At 42.2% G+C, this 24,902-nt stretch overlaps 1 pseudogene; it reads right to left on the reverse strand.

Annotated features, from left to right (window-relative positions):
- Positions 1-385: 385 nt before the first annotated feature.
- LOC139454909 (zinc finger protein 721-like) lies at positions 386-23,999 on the reverse strand (annotated as a pseudogene).
- Between the last annotated feature and the right edge of the window lie 903 nt (positions 24,000-24,902).

Genomic DNA, 24,902 nt, shown 5'->3' on the forward strand with positions numbered 1-24,902 from the left:
TGTGTGTGTCTTCAGACAACTTGATGCTGTCAATGTTCCCCCAACTCTCGCCACACTTTCAGGGCAGGACTCCCTGATAATGCCCTCTGTGAATCTTCAGACAACTTGATGCTGTCAATGTTCCCCCAACTCTCACCACACTTTCAGGACAGGACTCCCTGATGATGCCCTCTGTGTGTCTTCAGACAACTTGATGCTGGGAATGTTCCCCCAACTCTCACCACACTTTCAGGACAGGACTCCCTGATGATGCCCTCTGTGTGTCTTCAGACAACTTGATGCTGGGAATGTTCCCCCAACTCTCACCACACTTTCAGGGCAGGACTCCCTGATGATGCCCTGTGTGTGTCTTCAGACAACTTGATGCAGTGAATGTTCCCCCAACCCTCACCACACTTTCAGGGCAGGACTTAACTATGAAGCCTCTTCTGGTGCATCTTCATGCTCCAAGATCTTGCAAACCCTTTCCCACACAGATCACACTCAAAGGGCTTGATTCCACTGTGACTCCTCATGTGTGACTGCAGGTTGCCTGAATGTGCAAACTCTCTCCCACATTCGCCACACTTAAAAGGCTTGATTCCACTGTGAAGCTTTATGTGTGCATGCAGATAACTTTTTAGCGCAAATGTTTCCCCACACTCACTACACTTAAAAGGCTTGAGTCCACTGTGATGCACCATGTGTCTTTTCAGACGACTTGATATTGTGAATGTTTTCCCACACTCACTACACTTAAAAGGCCTGTCTCCACTGTGAAGCCTCATGTGAGATTGCAGGCTACCTGCATGTGCAAACTCTTTGTCACATTGAGCACACTTTAAAGGCTTGGTTCCATTGTGAACCTTCATGTGTGCATTCAGATTACTATTTTGTGTAAATGTTTTCCCGCACTCATCACACTTAAAGGGCTTGAGTCCACTGTGACACAGCATGTGAGACTGCAGGGTACCTGCCCGTGTGAACTCTTTCCCACACACATCACACTTAAAAGGCTTGAGTCCACTGTGAATCCTCATGTGTGTATTCAGATTACTTCTTTGTGTAAAGGTTTTCCCACACTCACCACACTTATAAGGCTTCATTTCACTGTGAATCCTCACGTGAGACCGTAGGGCACCTGCTCCTGTAAATTTCTTCCCACATTCAACACACTCAAAGGGCTTGACTCCACTGTGAATCCTAATGTGATTCTTCAGAGTATCTCTTAGGGTAAATGTTTTCCCACACTCCTCACACTCATACGGCTTGACACCAGTGTGTCTCCTGACGTGAGACTTCAGGGTACCTGATTGTGCAAACTCTTTCCCACATTCAACACACTTATAAGGCTTGATACCACTGTGAGTCCTCATGTGAATCTCAAGAGTAGCTCTTAGTCTAAATGTTTTCCCACACTCCTCACACTTATGGGGCTTGAGTTCACTGTGACTTCTCATGTGTATCTGCAGGTTACCAGCTTCTGTAAACTCTTTCCCACATTCAGCACACTTGAAAGGCTTGATTCCACTGTGAATTCTCAAGTGTGTCTTCAGAGTGGCTCTGAGTGGAAATGTTTTTCCACACTCATCACACTTATAAGGCCGGAGTCCACTGTGACTCGTCATGTGAGCCTGCAGAGTACCTGCTTGTGCATACTCTTTCCCACATTCACCACACTTGAAAGGCTTGATACCATTGTGGAGCCTCATGTGAGTCTTCAGAGTGCCTCTTTGTGTAAATGCTTTTCCACACTCATCACACCCAAAGGGCTTGACTCCACTGTGAATCCTCATGTGACACTCCAGAGTACCTCTTAGTGTGAATGTTTTCCCACATTCAGCACACTTAAAAGGCTGGAGTCCACAGTGAAGAGTCTTCTGGTGCATCTTCAAGCTCCATGATGTTGTGAATACTTTCCCACACACATCACACTCAAAAGGATTTTCTCCACTGTGACTCCTCATGTGAGACTTCATGTTATTTGAGTGTGCAAATTCTTGCCCACATTCAGCACACTTAAAAGGCTTGATTCCACTGTGAATCCACATGTGGCCCTTCAGAGTACTTCTTAGTGAAAATGTTTTTCCACATTTGGCACACTTAAAAGGTTTGATTCCACGGTGGAGAGTCTGATGGTGCATCTTCATGCTCCATGAAGATTTTAGTACTTTCCCACACACATCACACTCAAAGGGCTTTTGTCCACTGTGTCTCATCATGTGTGTCTTCAAAGTACTTAATCTCGTAAACACTTTCCCAAATTCAACACATCTATGAGGCTTGACGCTACTGTGACTCATCATGTGTGTCTGCAAGTTACTTGATCTCGTAAACACTTTCCCACATTCCCCACACTGATTAGGTTTCCCATTCACATCACTGTGACCAGTCTCATGTGTCTTCATGTGTCTCTTCAAATGGCCATTTTCTGTGAATTCTTTCCCACACTCACTACACTGTTTCTTGAGACAATCTGTTTTCAGCATGTCAGTATCAGATTCTTTCTTGAAATCATCCAGCAACGCTCTCTCACCGTCTGTCATTACACATGTTTCTGTAACAGAGCCAGGATTCTGGGGATGGGTTTGTACTTCCATTATCAACTTGTGGATGTTACGGTGTTCACTGAAAACATAAAAAAGTTGTCACTTAATTGTTTATCATCTTCGTCTGATGTTTCCATATCATCTTCATCTGCATTCATCAGCACTCGCCCCTTTCCGTAACCTGCAAGAAGACTCGTCCCCCTATCGATGAATGTTATGTGCGGAAATACGACAAGCGCGTTTGATTTCAAGTTGTTCATAAAGAATTCCTCAGAAATAATTTTTGATTTTACATATGTCTTGCATCTAAAATTATACCCAAGACACAGTTAAATGTGTTCAACCATACTGTATAACTCTGCATGTCCAGATGTGCTTTAAATTGCATCTGAAATATATATAATATACGAGGAAATATATGTGAATCATTACGCAAAGAGTTGACAATTATTTTATGTATGCCCATTTGCGCTACGAGAGGGGCACGAGTCGCTATTCCGCTTGAGAGTAGTGATTGGCTTCATATTTTCATCTAAGCTTTGATAAACACTGGCTTCTATCTAACCATGCAATTTGATTTTCAACAAAGATTTCATCGGTTTTAACTTAATGGATTGTAAATGGTAACTAATATGCATACCGTATTCGACATAATAAGCGCCCAGGGCACTCTCAAAATTAGAAATAGGAGGCTCTTATTAGAATATTATTTTGGTGAAAAACAACAGAGTTGAAAGATCGTAAATTTCGTGGTTGAAGCTGACAGCCAAAAATGTTTATCTACGACAGATACATTAAGGATGCATATAACACATGTATTACACATGAATAAATAAGTCTTGTGTACACTCATCAATCGGAAGGGGTGCTAATTGGGATTGTTCACTAGCCAATATATTAGCAAATATCGCTCAGGACCCTTATTTGAGCTGGGCGCGTATTATGTCGAATATGGCAAGTTTCTTTTTTCGCTTTGGTTGTTTTCATTATTATGCATGGGAATGTAGTCTATTTGTATCAGGTATTTATTTAATGATGTTGCACACATTGAAACGTTATGTTTAGATGTAATTCGGTCCAAACACTATAAATCTACCATGGGAATTCTTTTGCAATACATCAATTAGATTCATATTGACCAGGATGGTTACGAGGCTTTACAAGCTGTGAAGGGGGTCTAAGGGGGTTGTAACCCCATCTGGGGCACGGGTGGCCCAGTCATCTAAGGCACCGCGATTCGCTGTGCAGAGTTGCGTCACTTGGGCACGCCAGAAACCTATGATTGTGGGTTCGAATCCCGGTTCGGCCCGATTATGTTTCTAGGTTTGTCAGCACCAAACCCATGCTCGTGGGTTTCACCGAAGTGGTAAATGTCCGAGACCTGCATCACTTCAGGCTTTCCTCCCACATTAAGCTGACACGCCACGATATAACTGGATTACTGTTAAAAGCTGCATTAAACCCAACTCACTCACTGTAACCCCATCTTATGCATTTTCAAGTATTGGAGCCGAAGACACAAAGTGTGGTAATAAGTATTTTGTCACGACTACGGCTTGGTCGGTCTACCGGCCTACGGTGTCTGGGGACTTGATGCTTCTTGGTCGGTCTACCGGCCTACGGTGTTGAAAGAGTAAAAATAATTAGGCCTTAGCAAGTTAAAGTTGAAAACACAAAATCATTGTCAATATACCGGTACATCACAAACGTATCGTGATACGTAATTGTTTCATTTGCATATTGCGGTTTACCGGCTTGCCAGTAATACCATGCAGCCCTATAAATAATGCACTTGTCAGGGTACTTTTGTTTATTTTGTTTTCACATTTTCAGTTGCATTTATTCTTCTCACAAAAATGTCGAGGTGAGCAGGATGAAGTAGTTTCATGTCAAATTGTTTTAGCTACAGGAAACTGTAATGGAATTTCCATCCCAGCAACTTTTGCTCACGACTCCTTGTCAGTAATAATTCCTTGTTGCTTACTATGATCCACGTTATCTTTACAGTGTTCCCTCCCACCTTTCTGTGACAAAAATCACCCAAGGACTTATTAAAACCATGTCATTCGTGCGTACTCATGAATTCAATGTCAGACGCATAGAGCCAATCACACCATATCAGCACATTTCTCACCACTCGGTATCTTGTGGATTAAAGAATGGGACGAGTGTGTTAAATGGCATCGGGGCTACTCGTAAGTGTCCGTCGACTACAGTCAATAGAGACCATGCATACCTGTAGCCTTTGTAAGTGTCTGTCACCTGTTCGTCCCTTTCCGTTCAGTTCCGTAACGTCAAAGGCATGACAAGGTAAATATGCACTAAGTTTAACAGTGTGGACGTAGCTCAGTCAGGTTGTAGTCAAAACGTCCTCAAAACTAAAAAAAGCCACAAAAAAGTCAAAATGGCCACAAACCCAAAGTCATAACAGCCACAACAGAAAAAAGGTCATAACGGCGTGAGGTGAGGTGAGGTGAAATGGGGTTAAACGTCGCATCCAAGATTATTGCACTTATATAGCGACGTGCATGTTCGTGTGTGTTTGGTTGGCTGCTTGTACTAGTCCGGACTGATGCTGATTTATAGTGCTAGCTCACTGAGATACCATGCCGCAGTTTAACATGAATACCCCACTCAGACACAGTATACTGACTCCGAGCCGACCAGTCCTTGTTTCAGCCCCTTAATGCCGAGCGCCAGACAGGGTAACAAGCTCTCCAGGGGGACACTCTACCACTAGACCACGGAGGCGGTCAAGTCATAACGGCCACAGGTCACTAGTCAAAATGTCCATAATACTAATGAATGAACGTAAGCATGATACATGTGTACAGAGTATACGTGTTAGATGTTGTTTTTAATAAAAAATTAATATCCAAATTGAGCAGGTTGTCTACAGAGTATACATATTAGATGTTGTTATTACAATTAATATCTTCCATTATAGCTAAAATGGATAGAATTATCATTAAACCGCCCGTATAATATCAAAAATAAGCAGGCCACTGTAACTTGATAATGCCCTCATATTTCTTGACGACAGGCCATTATCATGCACATTGTTAGGTGACGTCATAAGATAGGGATAGGTGACATCACGATCAATAGCGACATCATCTGGTTTCTATGACGTTTCCATATTTGTAAAAGTGGGTCAGCGACATTCATGTTGATTGCAGTAAATGTTTGAAAATGATAGTATTGTTTCTTTTTATTTGATAACAAATTCTATCCATTTTAGCTATAATAATAGTAACGCTATTTTTCAGGGCATTATCATTTGCAGAAGCCCTCGGTCTTTTCAGCTGCCCTCCTTCGTCAAGCAGTTAATGGAAGACCTCAGGCTTCTGCAAATGGTAATGCCCTGAAATATAGCGTTACCCTTATAGTATATTTCACGTGTTGTTTTAACCAGTCTCATCCATTTACTTTGATCTCTGTACTGACCAGTGTACCAATCTGTTGTGAAAACGTAAAAAAACTTTAATCCTAATGAGGAATCCTTTTACTTTTAGTGTTTTTATTTCAGACTAATCCTACACAAGGAGGTGTCTCTCCTTGGCCTTCAGGTCTTCTTGATGTAAGCTGACAACCTCTGCCGCTACATCAAGAAGAATGCTACAAACCAGCAAGAAGAAATCTTTGCGGCCTGGAGTGAGTGATTAAGTATGGTTTTACGCCGTTTTTAGCAATATTCCAGCAATATCACAGCGGGAACACCAGAAATGGGCTTCACACATTGTACCCATGTCGGGAATCGAACCCGGGTCTTCGGCGTGACTAGCGAAGCTTTAACCACAAGGCTACCCGACAGCCCCCTGCGGCCTGGAGAATGTACAAGGAAGGTCACACAACACCATCTGAGCTGCTGAGCATGTGGACTTCAAACCATGGACCAAGAGTTTCATATGTGATGTGGAACTGTGACATAGAACTGTGTTATCACTTGTGTTGTGCTGAGTTAGTGCTGAATTAAGAACTGAATGCACATGGTACATGGTAGTGTTAAGAACTGTTATACAATGTATAAAATACAATAATGTGACACAATACTTGAGTTTGTCTTCTTTAGTGTTGTTGCCGTTATGACTTTATTGTGGCCATTTTGACTATGGGTCGTGGCTATTTTGACTTTTTTTCTGTGACCATTTTGACTTTACCATTTTGACTTTACCTTTGAGGCCTTTCTGACACGAGGCTGTTTTGACCTGCTCACCTAAGTCGGCTGGCTATTGGGCTAACAATCCTAAGGTTGCAGGACGACGTTCGACAGACTGTCACGAAAAACTGGTTTCTTGTCTTTGAGACGTGACCTGCAGCCAGATCCTCCTCACAAGGGTGAGTGAGTGAGTATAGTTTTACACCGCTTTTAGCAATATTCCAGCAATATCACGACAGGGGACCCCAGAAATGGGCTTCACACATTGTACCCATGTTGGGAATCGAACCCGAGTCTTCGGCATGACTAGCAAACGCTTTAACCACTAGGCTACCCGACTGGCCCTCCTCACAAGAAGTTGTGGTACTTAGTGCTGGGACGGGTAACTCGGGTACTCGGGTTGGTGGGTCCTGAGTAGGACACGGGTACCCACAGCACTACCCGGACCCATGGTTAGTCAAGTGATATATTGTTTAAGGAAAAAAATATATCTAAAACACTGTGGCTACACTATCAGTCACTAATGTTCCCATTTCTTTCTGACAATGCACCCATTCCTTCTTACTTTAATGTCTGAATAAAGATAAAACTTCATGCAGTAAACTTCAGTGTAAGTATGACCAGATTGTTTATCTAAATACATTTTGCCAGGGCTACGGTCAAACTATTCCCAATCGGACATTTTCTACCTATCTCTTGAGACCTACAAACCTACCTGGGTAGGGTAGGGAGGTGGGTACCCTGGTAGCAAATTTGGACTCGTCCCAGCCCTAGTGGTACTGTATACTAAAGATGGTCTGAATAGGTATTTGCATCAATAGATAGGCATGCTACAAAACATCCTCGTGCCGTGTTGATTGTCTGGATCAAAGCTGTTTTGTATGCTCTTTTCGTCAATAAAATAAAAAATTATGCTGAAGTTGCTCAGGGCCGATAATTCACCACAAACAAGGACATAAATAAACCTCAGAAATTATTATGACGAGGAAGTAATTCAAAACTGACCGACATTTGTGAGAATCATAACGACAGATATCCTGGCCAAGCCCCATTCCCGTAACCTCCTTTTCAGTAAAATATTCACGTTGCGGGATACTGTGATCAGACAGGTGAACACATGTGACCGTGCATTCTGCCCTAGGGCCCTACTTTCATTCAGCAGTACCTGGCAGTATCATATTCCTTCTTCACCGTTTCCTCCGGCTTTTAAATTCATCACACTTTTACCTCGTCGAGAAATATCTCTTAGTCGGGTGAACAAGCTGGAAGTTACATGACTCTGCAAGCATTTTGGCTATGGCAGCCTTTTCGTTTTACCTTCGCGTGATTTCGGAGGGATTATTAAAGGGACATCACTCCATGCAAACCTTACACTTGTGATCATTCTGGGTATGATACAGATATTGAAGAGTTCAACCCCATGTCTGTCATGCTTTTTCGAAATATTGTCAACAAAGAATTAAAAAAAGAAAAACAATTTCAATCCCACTTTCCAAGTGAATGTCATTTCTGTGAAATCGCCATATAACAGCTGGAGACACAGTTTCGCCAAATTAATACCGAAAAGAAGTGATACTTTAAAAATAGTTTACAGATCCGCCCACTGTAAAATATATTTAAAAAATGGTTTTCAAAAGCACTATTCTTTTCTGTGTTCCCCCAAAATAGACTTGGATACAGTTCTGGAGAGGCTGTATATTGTTTCTGAGAATCAACTAGAAATTTGTCCATGAAAACATTTCTTTAAAATAATTGTATTTTCTTCTTTACAAGAACCTTTCCCCTTCTGCTGTTTTCAGACTTATCCTGCGCCATGACTGTAGAATATACCCGCACACTCACTATCGAACAGTATTGACCAAAATGCCTGCTCCGTCGTAGCGCTTCTCTGTTCATTGACAGTTTGTTGGCAGGTGAAAAAGCATAAATATGATTTTAATATATAACACCTTTTATCAGGGCACTTCCACGCCCCAACCCCGAATCTATCATGCTGAAACTTTCAGATCTTTTACCTACAGCACGCCTTAACATGTTTAGAACACGGCTAATGATGTAACTCATATATTACAAATGTTGTAAAATATTAATTTGTCATATTTTTAATTATCTTATCTAACACAAGATAGGTTTAAGTCAATCATACAAATGATACATTTTAAGTCTAAATATTTCCATGTTCAATTGGGGATATGGGTGTCCCAGTCGTATTCTGTCCAGAGTTTGAGTCCCATGGGCATACCAGAAACCTATGATAGTGGGTTCGAATCCCGGTTCGCCCTGATTGTGTTTCTAGGTTTCTCAGCACCACTCCCCTGCTCGTAGGTTTCACCAAAGTGGTAAACGTCTAAGATCTGCATCACTTGGGGATTTCCTCCCACATTATACTGAACAGCCGTGATGTAACGGGAATACTGTTCAAATTGTGTCAACCCAACTCACTCACTCACTCAGGTTCAAGTGTGTGTGACACTTAAATGAACAATATACTTCTACCAGACCGAGAGGTGACATGAAGCAGAGAGATAACAACGAAATTATGTCTCCGTACGGTGGCCATTGGAGTCTGGCAAACGTCGGTCCCACTGAAGAAAGCCTTCATTTCCTCGACTTATTATAATACAGATTGCGACAAGACCACTACGGGCACCACACGGTGGCACATGCGGGCTTTGCGGGAGATTGGAAACCGGGACATGAAGATGATTCCAACCTCCGTCGGACTCCACGGACACCGCATGGGGAACAAAGAAGCGTCGATTATTGCGACGGTCACAAGCACGGACTCCATTAGTCTGTCTTACAGACCCTGATACAAATATATATCAAATACAGTCTATAATGTTTGGCAAGTCTAGATTACTGCAGTATCAGGCTGAAAATGAAGAGAGTAACTGGGCTCCCTTTTATTATATGTTTATCAAGATAACTGAACAACTGTTTTTTTCTGTACGATATGTTCATTTCAGAGACTAGATGTTAGTCTAGGACTCCATGATTATGTTTGACCTTCAGCTTGGCCTGATATCTGGGCAGCCAGAGAACTGATCGGGTCCCGGGCGGAGAACGCACGGTCGTGCTCACTGGACTGCACGAGCCACATGTCTCAGCCTACGTCTCCACAAGCCAGGGTCTTGGTCAAGAGCTGGACACCGACAGACCCGGATCATCACTTGCCACACAGGACCTAGTCTGGCATGTCTACCAGGCTGGACATGGCTCCGTGATCAGACCTTTCAGCCTAGACTTGGACCCGGACCAGAGGGATGAAAACGGCTCATCTCAACGGGTCTTGTCCGATTCATCTCCAGCAGTAACAGTTATTGGAGTTTGTGAGTTGGGTTTAACGCCGCTTTTAACAGTATTCCAGTTATATCGCGGCGTGTCCGCTTAATGTGGGAGGAAAGTCCGAAGTGATGCAGGTCTCAGACGTTTACCACTTCGGTGAAACCCACGAGCACGGGTATGGTGCTGGCAAACCTAGAAACATAATCGGGGCGAACCATAATCTTAGGTTTCTGGTGTGCCCAAGTGACGCAACTCTGCACAGCGAATCGCGGCGCCTTAGACGACTGGGCCACCCGTGCCCCCAACAGTTATTGGAAGAGATCGACCATCTCACCTCGGGTCTCAAGCCAGAAACAGACAAGAAAGGTATTCCACAGATGCTGTAATAAGCAGGTTGCCATGGACCTTCCATCTCAGCACATGCACTGTGTTCTACTATCACCGAGTTACGAGTTACACGTCATCATGAAGTTGAGAAGTGACGTGAAGCTAGCACTTTCCAAACTGAAACGCAGGACATCGAACCCATGACTGCCCTCAACCGTATCCTCCAAGTGTGGACCATTACTTCTTCAAGCTAGTCGTCTCGTAATACGCGAGTGTCTTTACCGATGTCAAGACTCGATAAGCAGACATGCTGTGGATATTGGGGCATACAACTGGTTTGTGGTGGGAGTGTGCCACGTTACCCAACCACTAGAGGAATCCTATGAAGGAATCTCAAGAGAGTCTCCAGTCTCCATCCAGACGGACCAAGTCGGTCTGATACAGTCTTGTAGATGGCATTGTTAGAATGCAAGAAGAGATACTCATCACCAAGATGTGGATGTCAGGATTCCAACAGCCCACCATTAACTTGGCAGCCAGCACCCTCGGCATCGCTTCCGATTTTTACCTTCCGAAGGAGAGTCCTATCTGATCAACAAGTTGAAGAACAGGACTTATCACTTGATGCCTTACACAATCTTGAAAGAGCAGTCGTTATTTCAGTCACAAGCGACGGGGAGGGGACCACAGAGGGTGCAAGCCTGTTTGAAGAGAGGATCGCTGCTAGAACTGTCAGACAACCCCACTTTTTGTAAGAAACCCTATCAGCCTGGCTATGTTTATGGACTCAGATTCTCAATGATGAAAATTCAACCTATCGCCAACATCAGAACTAGTGGGAGGACGACTGCTAACATTCGCCAACAAATTGGAAGCACACCGCGTCTGACCGCTAGATTCTAGAAGTCGTGAAGGTACAGGAAGTTTAGGAAGGTACAGTTCCGTCAACGACCAGATCTTGTCTCCCGGCCAGAAGAAAGTCCCAAGGTACCAGCTGCTTCCTTGGTCATTCAGTCGCTACTATAGACAAGATGGCCATACGGGAAAAGGAGAATACAGATCACAACAGAGGTTTTATTCCGAAGTTTTCTTGGTTTGTTGGTTGTTTAATACCGCACATAGTAGATATAGTTAAATGATGGCGGTCTGTGCTTAATCAAGTTTGCACCAGATAAACCAGGAATTGACATCATAAACATAGATCTACACAACTGGGATACAATGAGATTATTCAAGTCATTGAGCATGACCAAGTGGTTTTCTGTTGCTTGGTCAAGAAAGGAATCAGCTTCCGTGATCTAACTACTGATTTATATTTCCAGAGAACATGCCAGTACAAAACAGCATATATATATATATATATATATCGGCGCTTCACAGGAGAATCCCATGTCCACTGGAGGATCGTTACCTCAAAACACTGCCGATTGTCATAGATGTGGCTGATAGGCCCAACCTCACTCTACGATGGAGGATGTCATTGCAAGGCAATCTGACGTCTCAACAGGATTTGACTTACAGGAGAACATTTTATTCGTTCCTTACAGGCGTGGATGAATTCAGTAAGGACACCAAGTGAGTGAGTGAGTTGGGTTTAACGCCGCTTTTAACAGTATTCCAGTTATATCACGGCGTGTCAGCTTGATGTGAGAGGAAAGCCAGAAGTGATGCAGGTCTCAGACGTTTACCACTTCGGTGAAACCCACGAGCACGGGTGTGGTGCTGACAAACCTAGAAACATAATCGGGCCGAACCAGGATTCGAACCCACAAATATAGGTTTCTGGCGTGCCCAAATGACGCAACTCTGCACAACGAATCGCGGCGCCTTAGACGACTGGGCCACCCGTGCCCTCAAAGGACACGAAGGTTAGATAGCCTAAAACATTTCCCGCCAACATTGTTGAAGGATCCCAGGAAACCTCATGAAGGACTTTCCATTTGCATGTCCAACGATTCAAGGGCTATGGCAACTTTACAAAAAGGATCTTCACATCAATTTCTCGAGATGAGCGCAATCTACGATGTTGTTTGTTTGTTTGTTGTTTACCGTCACATACCAGGTAAAGTTCAACATCATGTCAGAAGCTTATCACGTCGGGGTAGGATAGTGACTACAGACTGGTTTCCCCACCCGGAAGCATTCCGTTAGATCGACGTGGGACTTGTTAGTCACATCTAGTGAATGTCAGCTTAGTGCCGGACCCAGTTGATGCGTTGTCCATGGACTGGACGGGAATATTTGCGTACGCTTTCCCTCCTTGGAATCTCCGGTGTGATATATAGAGGACACAAACTGCATGACCTTTCTCATAGCAATGTTATGGCCGGTTCCTCAGACTGTTTCCGCTACTCTTGAACGAACCCCTCAGACTACTGGAACCTCTGCCAAACCAAGATCAGTAGTCATGCACGCCAGTCTATACAGTATCCATCTTCACGCTTGGAAGTAACCGTTCATAAGATGCAGGCTTCCGGTTGAGCTCCTAATCCAATGACGATCACCAGGATATTAAGTTCTGTCTTGCCATCTTCAAAGGATACAGGTCTGCTCTAACCTCTGTTCTATAGCATGACAGACTATCGAGAAAAATCATCCTGTCCTCAACAGACTCATGAGAATTGTTCTACTGGAGGATATCAAGACCCCACACACTTTCCCTAAATGGAACCCCTTTATCATCTTTTCAAATCTTTTGGAGAAGCTGTTCTTACCTTTGACGTCTGCTATGTTGTTTCATAAACCCCAAAAGGCAGCGTTCCTTTTGGGCATGATCACAGCAGCTAAAGTCTCAGAACTCGACTTACATTGTCTTACACATGCAGAGTTCAATATCCATCACAGCCTTACCATAGCTCTTAGGTTATAACCCGTCTATGATTCTGCACCTTGTGCAGCAACATCCTTTGATGGTAGGTTAACAATTTGGCCCATTTCGTCTGTCTACACTGTGAAGGGCAGGTAATAGGTTAACAGCTAGTATCACCCTCAAAGTCAGCGGAATTATGTCATCGCTACCGGAATTGACGTCAGAAACGGAAGAAACCAGCTATGTAGTAATGTCCTGGACATTATTCAAAATTTGGACGTTGGGGTGATTCTGTTCTACTGTAAAAAGTAACTGTGCTTCATATAAAGTGGGGATGTTATTCCAAATGTCCACCAAAGATTGGGTAACTGAGCTTGCATAAACCGAGTGGTTCTGGTCCTGTCGTAGGCGTCGGTCCATCTCATCCCAGACATGTTCTATGGGGGAAGAGGCCTAGAGAAACAGTCGGCCATGGCAGTACAGCAATGCTGCCTCAAAATGTCTGTTAAACGTGCAACATGTAGGAGGGCATTTTCGTGCTGCAAAGTTGCATCCCTACAGTGAGTGAGTATAGTTTCACACCGCTTTTAGCAATATTCCAGCAATATCACGGCGGTCTGTAAATAATCGAGTCTGGACCAGACAATCCAGCGAGTGACATCATGAGCATTGATCCACGCAATTGGGAAACGATGACATGCATCAACCAAGTCTGCGAGCCTGACCACCCGATCCCGTTAGTCGCCTCCTACGACAAGCATAGTCGCCATTTACGGCAAGCGTGGTTTGCTGAAGACCTATTCTACCCCGGATCTTCACGGGTCTCACCGGATTTGTCTGGCCCATACCTGATTACTTACAGACTGCCGTCACACAGCTGGAATACTGCTGAATGCTTCGTTGTACTGTATTGATTACACCTTCGTTAGTTTTTCTCCTCGCTTCTATAGATGAAACATTATCGATGGGGTAAATTGAAACTCACTACAATCGTGTTTATCTGGAAAGGTTTATTACCGCAACAATTCCACATGTTCACTGCAGTTAGTCCGTGTCTCCTGTGCTAGAACTCCCCCTTTCGTGTGACAAAAGGCTGAAGATAATGTCCTTAGAATAGGCTTATGAAGATTCCAGGTTAGAATTGGCCTTCAGCAACCCATGCTTGTTCTAAGAGGCGACGACAAACTAGTTCGACTGGTCAGACATGCTCTCTGACTTGATAGATGGATGTCATCGTAACACAATTGCGAAGAAAAATTCTCGTGTCCAGACTTGATTATTTTCAGACCATCATCATATAACTGGAATCTGGAGGTGTAGGGCATTGAAAAACAAACCTCAGCATAGTGGAGATTTCACTGACCAACCGACTCCAGTTGAGATATCACACTTGTTTTATGTAGCCTTGAACAGTATTTCAGTTATATCACTGGGGCTTAATGTTTGAGGAATGCTAAAAGTGATGCTAGTCTTAGACATTTTCTATTTCAGTGAAATCCAGGTGTAAGATGAGGACAAAGCAAAGAACAAAATCAAACATTCTGATGTTTTCGAAGTACTGACACAGACGTACACAATTTATCTTCAGTGATTGAATTTTAAAGTGCCAGATGAAAAACTTTATCTTATAATGGTTAGGTTTCTCGGCAGGATACAGCCAACGGATAAAAAAGATATCCGTTGGGGTCATATGCGGATAGAGATGCAAATATCAAAGGTCAAGTAGGACTACTTTCACTGTTTATAAACAAACATGGCGTCGCCCTCGTCATTCGGCGATCGAGACAAAATTAACCATTAACCATATAAACTACAGGGATAATTGCTATCATTATCAAAAGAACAGTCTAATATACTGAAAATCAGTGTCTAACTGTGACGTAGCAAAGACATTATATAAGTTTTGGCAACTTTGGAGATATAAATTTCGAAACAATTTTGCGAGGGCACGAAGCCTAGCCAAGCGGGATCAGTAGCCATATCTGTGCTTGTAGACCTCTGCGGCTTGAAACCTTCTCCACAAATTAAAATAGTTGGATTTGGCCGAAATATGTTTGAATTGTTACCTTGTTTCGTTTTGTCGCTGTGTGTACATCTGACTACACTTCTTAAAGTTATAACAGGACAGACCGACTGTCAACAACGTCTGACCGTGGCCGTTACGTGTCATAGACGAGGGTTAGAGTAGCTTCCCTTTGATAAAGGGCAGTTACTCTAGCGGACAGACCGACGGATTGCCGCGAAAGGCAATTAAAAACAACTGTTGTTTTGCGTATATGTTGCTTCGCCACTGTATAAGAAACCGATTTCAGTTGGAACTATATTGGCTACTGTCACTATCCGACTGACACATCACTTACACTGTGACGTAATATATATTAATGCGTGCATTACAGGAAAACGCGCAATGTTTCGGTATGTTTGGGAAAGCGATTTACAGAATTATAGAATGACATTATATGATAAAGAGGTTATCATGCTTGTGTGTATGGGGATGGTAAACATCCTGTATTAGGAATAAACACTATGTATTTAGCTCGCCAAGGCTCGCAAAATACGTTTATTCCTAATACAGGATATTTACCATCCCCAAACACACTCGCGTGATAACCTCTATATATGGAGATGATTGCGAGATGATTTATAATATGTAATATTTGTCTGAATTTTGCATATTTATTGGTGTTGATTCCATCCTTCATTATCTAGTGTATAAAAGCTCCATTATGTCATGACAATTAAAATTATCATGGATGCAAAATTAAGTCTGACCTTAGAAGTATGCTAAGAGGTGGAGCGAGCAATGGGCAAATTCAAGCAAACAGAGGGGATAGCTCAACAATGATTGAATATTACCCACATCAGTGAAATTGTTTTCTGTAATTCTTACCGATTTGTTTGTTTGTTGTTTAACGCCACACTCAGCAATATTCCAGCTATATGATGGCGGTTTGTAAGTAATCGAGTCTGGACCAGACAATCCAGTGATTGACAACATGAGCATCGATCCACGCAATTGGGACAAGCATAGTCGCCTTTAAGGGCAAGCATGGGTTGCTGAAGACCTATTCTACCCCGGATCTTCACAGGCTGTAATTCTCACGGAGCCAGATTGGTCAGTTTATACCAGTTGTTCCTTTGTTCATAAGAACAACATAAATGCAGACAAATTTTCACAGTTTATTCAGATGTCAGATATAATTAATCAAATATGTAACACAAATACGCATTCAGCTAGTCCAGAAAAAAAGAGATCATTCATATTCATCAATACTCAATAATTCTGAAACATGTGGACACTGTCATGTCACAAAAAAACAATTGTCATACTTGCCACTGGGGCCCTACTTTCTGCCCAGTGTATGGATCTGCAAACTTAAAACAATGTTGAAAGTTAAAAATTCAACGAACAGAAATAACTGACAATGTTTTTTATAGGGGAGTTGAGCACTGGACAACTTGTGAAAAACTCACAATAAAACGTGTCAGACCTGTGTTATCAATTCAAAAAGTATCCACTAGAACACCAACTTCTATGGCACATACCAAAAAACATTAATCAGAGATTTCAACATCTGATCCTAGATTTCTGGCACGTCTATGGGACAATGTTTGCACAGCGAAATGCCCCACCTTAGACAACTGGGTCATTCTGTAACTTGGTGGAAATTCTCATTCCTGTATATTCAAACAAATATGCCAATTTGGAAAGCGCTGATGTCAAAGAATTGCAAGATCTTATTTGTTGCAGCGTCTTTGTCATAACCTTTTTGTCAAAAGTTCATGTTTAAGGGGTCAGTAGATTTAATTACTACAACAGAAACCTCACAGATCCTCTTTAATTTTAAAACTGTAGAATTGTGTAGGGATGCAGGTGAATATTGTATTGCTATATATCACACCACACATTGTCTGCAGAATCATATGCGTTGATACTTACGGAAATATTATGCCTTCTGCGCTAGGGTCATTTATCTAATTCTGCACATTTTATTTATCATTTTGGCAACTTTAATACAACTGATTATTTTTGTTGTTGTTGCTTAATGCTGCTCGGTGACTTGGTTGAGACATGTCGTCATATTCCAATTGCGAAGATCAATGCTCATTACGTCGATCACTGGATTGTCCGGTCCAGACTTGATTATTTACAGACTGCTGTCACATAGCTGTAACATTGCTAAGTTCAGAGTTGAACAACATCCATGCATGCTCACACACTCAGCTACATGACAGCATTCTGTAATTAATCAAGTAACGACCAGACAATTCAATGATTGACATCATGAGCATGGATCTGCATTACTTGGATACGATGACATGCATCAACCAAGTCAACGAGTCTGACCACCCAATCCCATGTATGACAAGCATGGGTCAATCTCATTAAAATCAGACCTTAGTTCTCGCTACCGCTAAACAAAGATCTGAAGACATCCCATAAGGGGTCACATCAGAATGATCTTTCATCCGACCAATCAGTGCATCGCTTGCCAGATTATGAAAGTGACAGTCGGAATGCGATTTCTAATCATGCAATCTCGAAAACTTTAACATGGGGTATTCCGAAAGATAATTACGGGTTTAATGACTGAATCCTTACAATCTAGACCATCTATTAGCCATTCCAGGATGTTTTTTTGTTCAGGTTTCAAATTTGTATTAGAGAATTTGTTAAAATATGTTTCGAAGCGTAGTCGCCAATTTGAAATTTGTGCCGTAAAGCATGAGAAAGCTGCCTTCTGATTGGTCATTCCATTGGTCGTCAAAGTTCGTGCAAGTTCAGTCTGACGTGACCCATAATGGGATGTCCTCAGATCTTTGTTGAGCGGTAGCGATAACTAAGATCTGATTTTAATGAGATTGAGCGTGGGTATAGTCAAGGTAGTAACTGAAGATTTTATGTTGATGTCATATTCCTATTTTATCAGCTTTTAATATGCTTGTTTAAGGGGAGAAATTATTACACTCACTAAAATCTGATGAATATATGCATTTTTATGTAAAGAAATGCAATTCCAAAACGAAAGAAACAGGTTGAGGAAAATCGTATCCATATGTTGGTAAAAGACATGGCAATCAGTCATGTTAACAGATCTTGTTAACATGACTGATCTTCTCATGTGCACCATATCTATAAAAATAAACCTTGTTTTTTTGTGAAATAATTGTTGAAAATTAACTTGTATTTTGTTCTTGTTTTTACTTTTAGAATCTGAGTAATAACTCGGATAAGAATAAGACATAAGAGAAACCTAAGTCGGCTCTAAATTCAGTGCCCTTAGGAGAGCTATTCAGAGAACCAATGAACCTTGTAAGATACCCCAAATGAGAGAGTTTTTGATGCCTCGGTCAGCATTATTTACACCTGGTTTGGAAGGTAAACAGTGGGAAATATCTGCCACTGATTATTTGTCACTAAACTAAAGTCATCTATCGAAAATCCAGGTTTGGCAAATCAGAGAAAGTGACCCAGCAAGGACAAGACATTATTTGTCTCCCCCTCCTCCACACAAGCTATAAATAGCTGACAGTATAGGGGTGCATGGGTAGACACCAGTGACGATAGCAGCTGAGAGGGATCAGAAGAAAGTCTTTCATCTGCATGAGATTTCAGGCCTGGGAGCTGTTTTTTCCCAGATACTGAGTACGATTGTTGATTGGTTGGCTATTAATTATCATATGATAATATTATTATTATCAGCATCAAACATAAGGATGCTATTTGGCAGGACTTGAAGCAGAGTTCAAAGGATAATGTATGTAGATAATCAATGTCTGGTTGGACAGACAAGAAACATGTAATGACAAAAGCGAGTTAATTTTCAACGCTTCAGTCTGCAATATTTAAACCTGGGACACAAAGTTGGAAACATCTCCCACTGGTAAATGTCACATAACTAAAGTCATCAGGGTAAGTTTCAGATTTGGCAAATCATTGAAAGTGACCCAGCAAGAACAAGACATGATCTGTCACCCACCCTCCACACTGGCTGTAAATACCAGAAGCTGACAGTAGAGGGCGACATGGATAGACACCAGTGATGACAGCAGCTGAGAGGGTTAAGGAGAAAGTGTTTCATCGGCTGGGATATAAGGTTGGAAGAGAAACAGTGGGAAACATCTGCCACTGGTATATGTCACTAAAATAAAGTCATCTGCTACGGGTCAGAAGAAAGTATTTGATCTGCATGATGAGCAAAGATCATGGAGAATTCAGGCCTGGGCGCTGTTTGTTCCCAGATATTGAGTCTGATTGTTGATTGGGTGGCTAACATCTTATACAATAATATAATTATTATTATCAGCATCAAACATAAGGATGCTATTTGGCAGGACCTGAAGCGGAGTTCAAGGGACAATGTTTGTAGATGTTCAATGTCTGGTTGGTTGGACAGACAAGAAACATGTAACAACAAAAGCTCTCTTGAGCTTTCAGACAACTTGATGCAGTGAATGTTCCCCAAACTCTCACCACACTTTCAGGGCAGGACTCCCTGATAATGCCCTGTGTGTCTTCAGACAACTTGATGCTGTGGATGTTGCCCGAACTCTCACCACACTTTCAGGGCAGGACTCCCTGATAATGCCCTGTGTGTCTTCAGACAACTTGATGCTGTGGATGTTCCCCCCCCCCCCCACTCTCACCACACTTTCAAGGCTGTCTACTGTGATGGATCATGTGCCTTTTCAGATTACTTTTTAGTGTAAATGTCTTCCCACACTCATTACATATATAAGGCTTGATACCACTGTGATGCGTCATGTGAGACTGCAGGCGATCAGCTCGAGAAAACTCTTTCCCACATTCACCACACTTAAAAGACTTGATTCCACTGTGAATCCTCATGTGTGTCTTCAGATATCTTCTTTGTGTAAATGCTTTACTGCACTCACTGCACTTGTAAGGCTTGAGTCCACTGTGACTCGTCATGTGAGCCTGCAGGGTACCTCTCAGAGCAAACTCTCTCCCACATTCACCACACTTAAAAGGCTTGATTCCACTGTGAAGCCTCATGTGTGTCTTCAGAGTGTCTTTCAGTGGAAATGTTTTCCAGCACTCAGCACACTGATATGGCTTCTCTCCAGTGTGACTCAGCATGTGAGACCTCAGGCTGTCAGCTCGTGCATACTCTTTCCCACATTCAATACACTTAAAAGGTTTAATTCCACTGTGAAGTCTCATGTGTGTCTTCAGAGTATCTTTCAGTGTAAATGTTTTCCCACACTCCTCACACTCAAAGGGCTTCACTCCACTGTGACTCAGCATGTGAGACTTCAGGCTACCTCTTTGTGCAAACTCTTTCCCACATTCACCACACTTAAAAGGCTTGTTATCACTGTGAATTCTCATGTGTGTCGTCAGAGTATCTCTACGTGGAAATCTTTTCCCACACTCATCACACTTAAAAGGCTTGAGCCCACTGTGACTCAGCATGTGGGACCTCAAGCTCTCAGCTCGTGCATACTCTTTCCCACATTCAGCACACTTAAATGGCTTGATACCATTGTGAATTCTCAAGTGTGTCTCCAGACTGGCTTTGAGTGGAAACGTTTTCCCACACTCATCACACTTATAAGGCCGGAGTCCACTGTGACTCGTCATGTGAAACTGCAAGGTACCTGCTTGGGCAAACTCTTTCCCACATTCAGCACACTTATAAGGCTTGATACCATTGTGGAGCCTCATGTGTGTGTTCAGATTACCTTTTTGTATAAATGCTTTCCCACACTCATCACACCCAAAGGGCTTGACTCCACTGTGAATCCTCATGTGTCCCTCCAGAGTACCTCTTAGTGAAAATGTGTTTCCACATTCAGTACACTTGAAAGGCTGGAGTCCACAGTGAAGACTCTTCTGGTGGGTCTTCATGCTCCATGATGTTTTAAATACTTTCCCACACACTTCACACTCAAGGGACTCGATTCCACTGTGACTCATCATGTGTGTCTGCAAGTTACCTGATGTTTTAAACACTTTCCCACATTCCCCACACTGATGACGTTTCCCATTCACATCACTGTGACCAGTCTCATGTGTCTTCATGTGTCTCTTCAGATGGCCATTTTCTGTGAATTCTTTCCCACACTCAATACACGGATAAGGTCTGACTCCTGAGTGACGTTTCATGTGTTTCTTCAGGTAACTTGCTTGTGCAAATTCTTTCCCACACTCACTACACTTTGGAAGCGAGCCTCCATTCTGCCACTGACATCTTAAATAATTTCCCAAACTTGATAAACTCAAATTGCTTTGCTGGCACAGTTCTTGTCTTTCACCTGTCTCGAACAACGCCATCTCACAGTCTGTGATTACACAGGTTTCAGGAACAGAACCAGGATTCTGTGGTTGGCTTTGGACCTCCATTATTAACTTGCGGATGTCATGGTGTTCACTGAAAACATAAATGAATGGACACTTTACTTTGCTTGTTTATTATTATTATTATTATTATTATTATTATTATTATTAACACTTTCAATATCATATTTATCTTGTTTATTAGGGGCATGGGTGGCCCAGTCGTCTAAGGCGCTGCGATTCGCTGTGCAGAGTTGCGTCCCTTGGGCATGCCAAAAACCCATGATTGTGGGTTCGAATCCTGGTTCACCCCAATTATGTTTCTAGGTTTTTCAGCACCATACCCGTGCTCGTGGTGAGACCTGCATCACTTCGGGCTTTCCTCCCACATTAAGCTGACACGCCGTGATATAACTGGAATACTGTTAAAAGCGGCGTAAAACCCAACTCACTCACTATCTTGTTTATGTGTGTCCGTCAGAAGTTTTCACAAAAAAATCACAGTAACAACCTGGGCAGGGATGTTGCACGCTGCCAGGCAAACCAAATATGACACGAAATACTGACACCATCTAATTACACAAAAGTTTTTGATTTTGGAAGGAAATATAAAAAACTTTATGCCAAACAGCCAAACACTGAAATATACTATGATGCACTAAGTTTTACTGAACTGAGCAACAATATGTTACATACTTATAAACTAAGTAACACCTTGTTTTGTATCAGTATGCCAATATGCAATAACACAGTAACATGGAAATTTATTGTATAACATGATGCATTGCTGTGTCAGTGAATGGTCCCACACCTAATCAGGCTGACAACACTCACCCCACCCCACTCCCCATTCACCATGCGCAGATTTGGCTACCATCGTCCTCTCTGCTTGAAACAGTCGATCCTTGCAGTGTTACAAGTGAAATTGCTATGGCCTACCATATTCGACGTAATAAGCGCCCTGCTCTAATAAGCGCCCAAGGCGCACAGACTTTTCTTTTGTATCATTTCAGGCTGTCAGCATCAACCACAAAATTTACGATCTCTCAACTCTTTCACCAAAACAATATTCTAATAAGAGCCCCCTATTTCTAATTTTGAGATCGCCCTGGGCGCTTATTACGTCGAATACAGTAATTTCACAGCAAGTTTGTCATCTTTGGTCGGCAGTAATGGACCACTAAGCGGAATGTTTCAAAGCTTGAAACCAAAAGATCATCTTCTATGTCTTGGTGATTGGCAGCTTGAAACCTTTTCCAGGCGGGGCCTAAGGTCAGTCGACACGCAGGATTCGAGAATGGACTCTCTCTTCTAATAATGGTACTCAATGTTGATTTGGGAATATTAAATTCCACTGCAATGTCTTTCTTACTTTTTATGTCTGCATTGATAGCATGTGCACACTTCAACACAATCTTGTAAAATTTAAATGTTTAATGTCTGTTCTACGGACAAAATTATTCCAACTACATGTACTGGTAAGGGTAAGACTGACATAAAGCAATAACAAGGTTGAATTGTCACAGCTGATTGTGTTGATTTGCCACTGATTGTGAGTAGCTAATTGACAGTGCCACTTGACACACTGAGATTTCTCAGTTCGCTATACACGTCACTAATAGGTGGTATTTGGGCTTGTCGAGGATCAGATATCAGTTTGTTATATACTTTAGTTCACTGTAGAGAGTTTGTTATGTACGTAAATTTTATATGATAATATATAGGCAATAAATCAGGGAATTTGTAACAGTTCATGTATCCATTTGTTAGCTCTATCCATGTTCAACTGTAGGCCTATACACTCTCTTAGTCAACAAAGTAAACTGTGTGCTTTAGTTGGTCAGGGGAGATACTTACATCACAGAAAAGGACAAAAAAACATCTGAAATTATTTTGATGTGGAAGCAATTTACACAGAGCCCCACCCCTAAAATTCCTGTTCACGTTTCATACATACCGTGGGAACAATAGTCTGTCTTACAGACCCTGATACAAATATATATCAAATACAGCCCATGCAAGTCTATAATTTTTGTTCCATTCCGACATGGGTACAATGTGTGAAGCCCATTTCTGGTGTCCCCCGCCATGATATTGCTGGAATATTGCTAAACATGCTAAAAGCCGCGTAAAACCATACTCACTCACTCACTATATTTGGCAAGTCTAGATTACTGCAGTATCTGAAAATGAAGAGAGTCTCTTGGCTCCCTTTCATCATATTTTTATTAAGATAATTGAACAACTGTTTTTTTTCAGTACGATATGTTCATTTCAGAGACTAGATGTTAGTCTATGGGAACAAGGAGACACGAGTCTGTGGCTAGGGATCTAATCACGATTCAGTCATTCCACAGCGCCTTGCATTATCAGATTCCTTCTCGGTCGTTTCCTGTGGCTTTCAAAACGAGGACACTCTTACCTCGGTGAGAAATGGGGGCAGAAATGGCTCCTGGTTCGGTGAACAACTAGGAAGTTACATGGATCTGCAAGTTGTTTCGCTATGATTAGTATGAACCTCTGCCTATCTCTCGTGTTGTCAAGCTCCTCATAGCGATAGTCCTTTCGCGGAGCTCTCTATACCGAGAGTGTAATGAAGGTTTTCACGCGCTGAGAAGGAGCTTGTCGCATTGTCATCAAAGGGACATCACTCCATATGAATCATATATTGTGGTCTTTCTTGCTACCATAGAGATATATGAGTTCGATTCCCCCTCGGTCATTCATCGAAATGTTGTCATTAATATATTGAAAGATGACAACACCCCATTCCCTTTCCCCAATGGAATGTATTTTCTGAGAAGAAACAAATAATTAGGAAGTCGTCACGTGACTGACAGAGACACAATCACATCAAACTGATATCAAAAGAGTGAGTGAGTGAGTGGGTTGGGTTTAACGCTGCTTTTAACAATATTCCAGTTATGTCGCGGCGTGTCAGCTTAATGTGGAAGGAAAGCTCGAAGTGATGCAGGTCTCAGACGTTTACCACTTCGGTGAAACCCACGAGCACGGGTATGGTGCTGACAAACCTAGAAACATAATCGGGGCGTACCGGGATTCAATCATTGCGTGCCCAAGAGACGCAACTCTGCCCAGCGAATCGCGACGCCATAGACGACTGGGCCACCCGTGCCCCCGATATAAAAAAAGCGAATAGTTTAAGAATAGTGTACGACCCGCCAACACCTGAAAATGAACTTTATAATGGTTTTCAAATCACTATTTTTTCCATTCGGACTTTATTCTTATGTATGCAACACAAATAGAATAGTTCTGGCGAAGATGGTAACACGAAAATACTCGACCAGAGATCATAAAAGAGACCAATTTTATGGCCTCTGCTATCACACGTTTCCAAAACTGATCCAGAGAACACAAAAGCTGAACTTTGCTACATTATTACTGGTAAGGCACGATAGGTTGAGGAGTGACCTGACAGTTACCCCGTATTACTATGTATGACTATATTGTGAAGTAAAGGGATAG

Source organism: Haliotis cracherodii, unplaced genomic scaffold (genome assembly GCF_022045235.1).
Source record: "Haliotis cracherodii isolate W230 unplaced genomic scaffold, xgHalCrac1.p SCAF_11, whole genome shotgun sequence".
NCBI classification, from domain to species: domain Eukaryota; kingdom Metazoa; phylum Mollusca; class Gastropoda; order Lepetellida; family Haliotidae; genus Haliotis; species Haliotis cracherodii.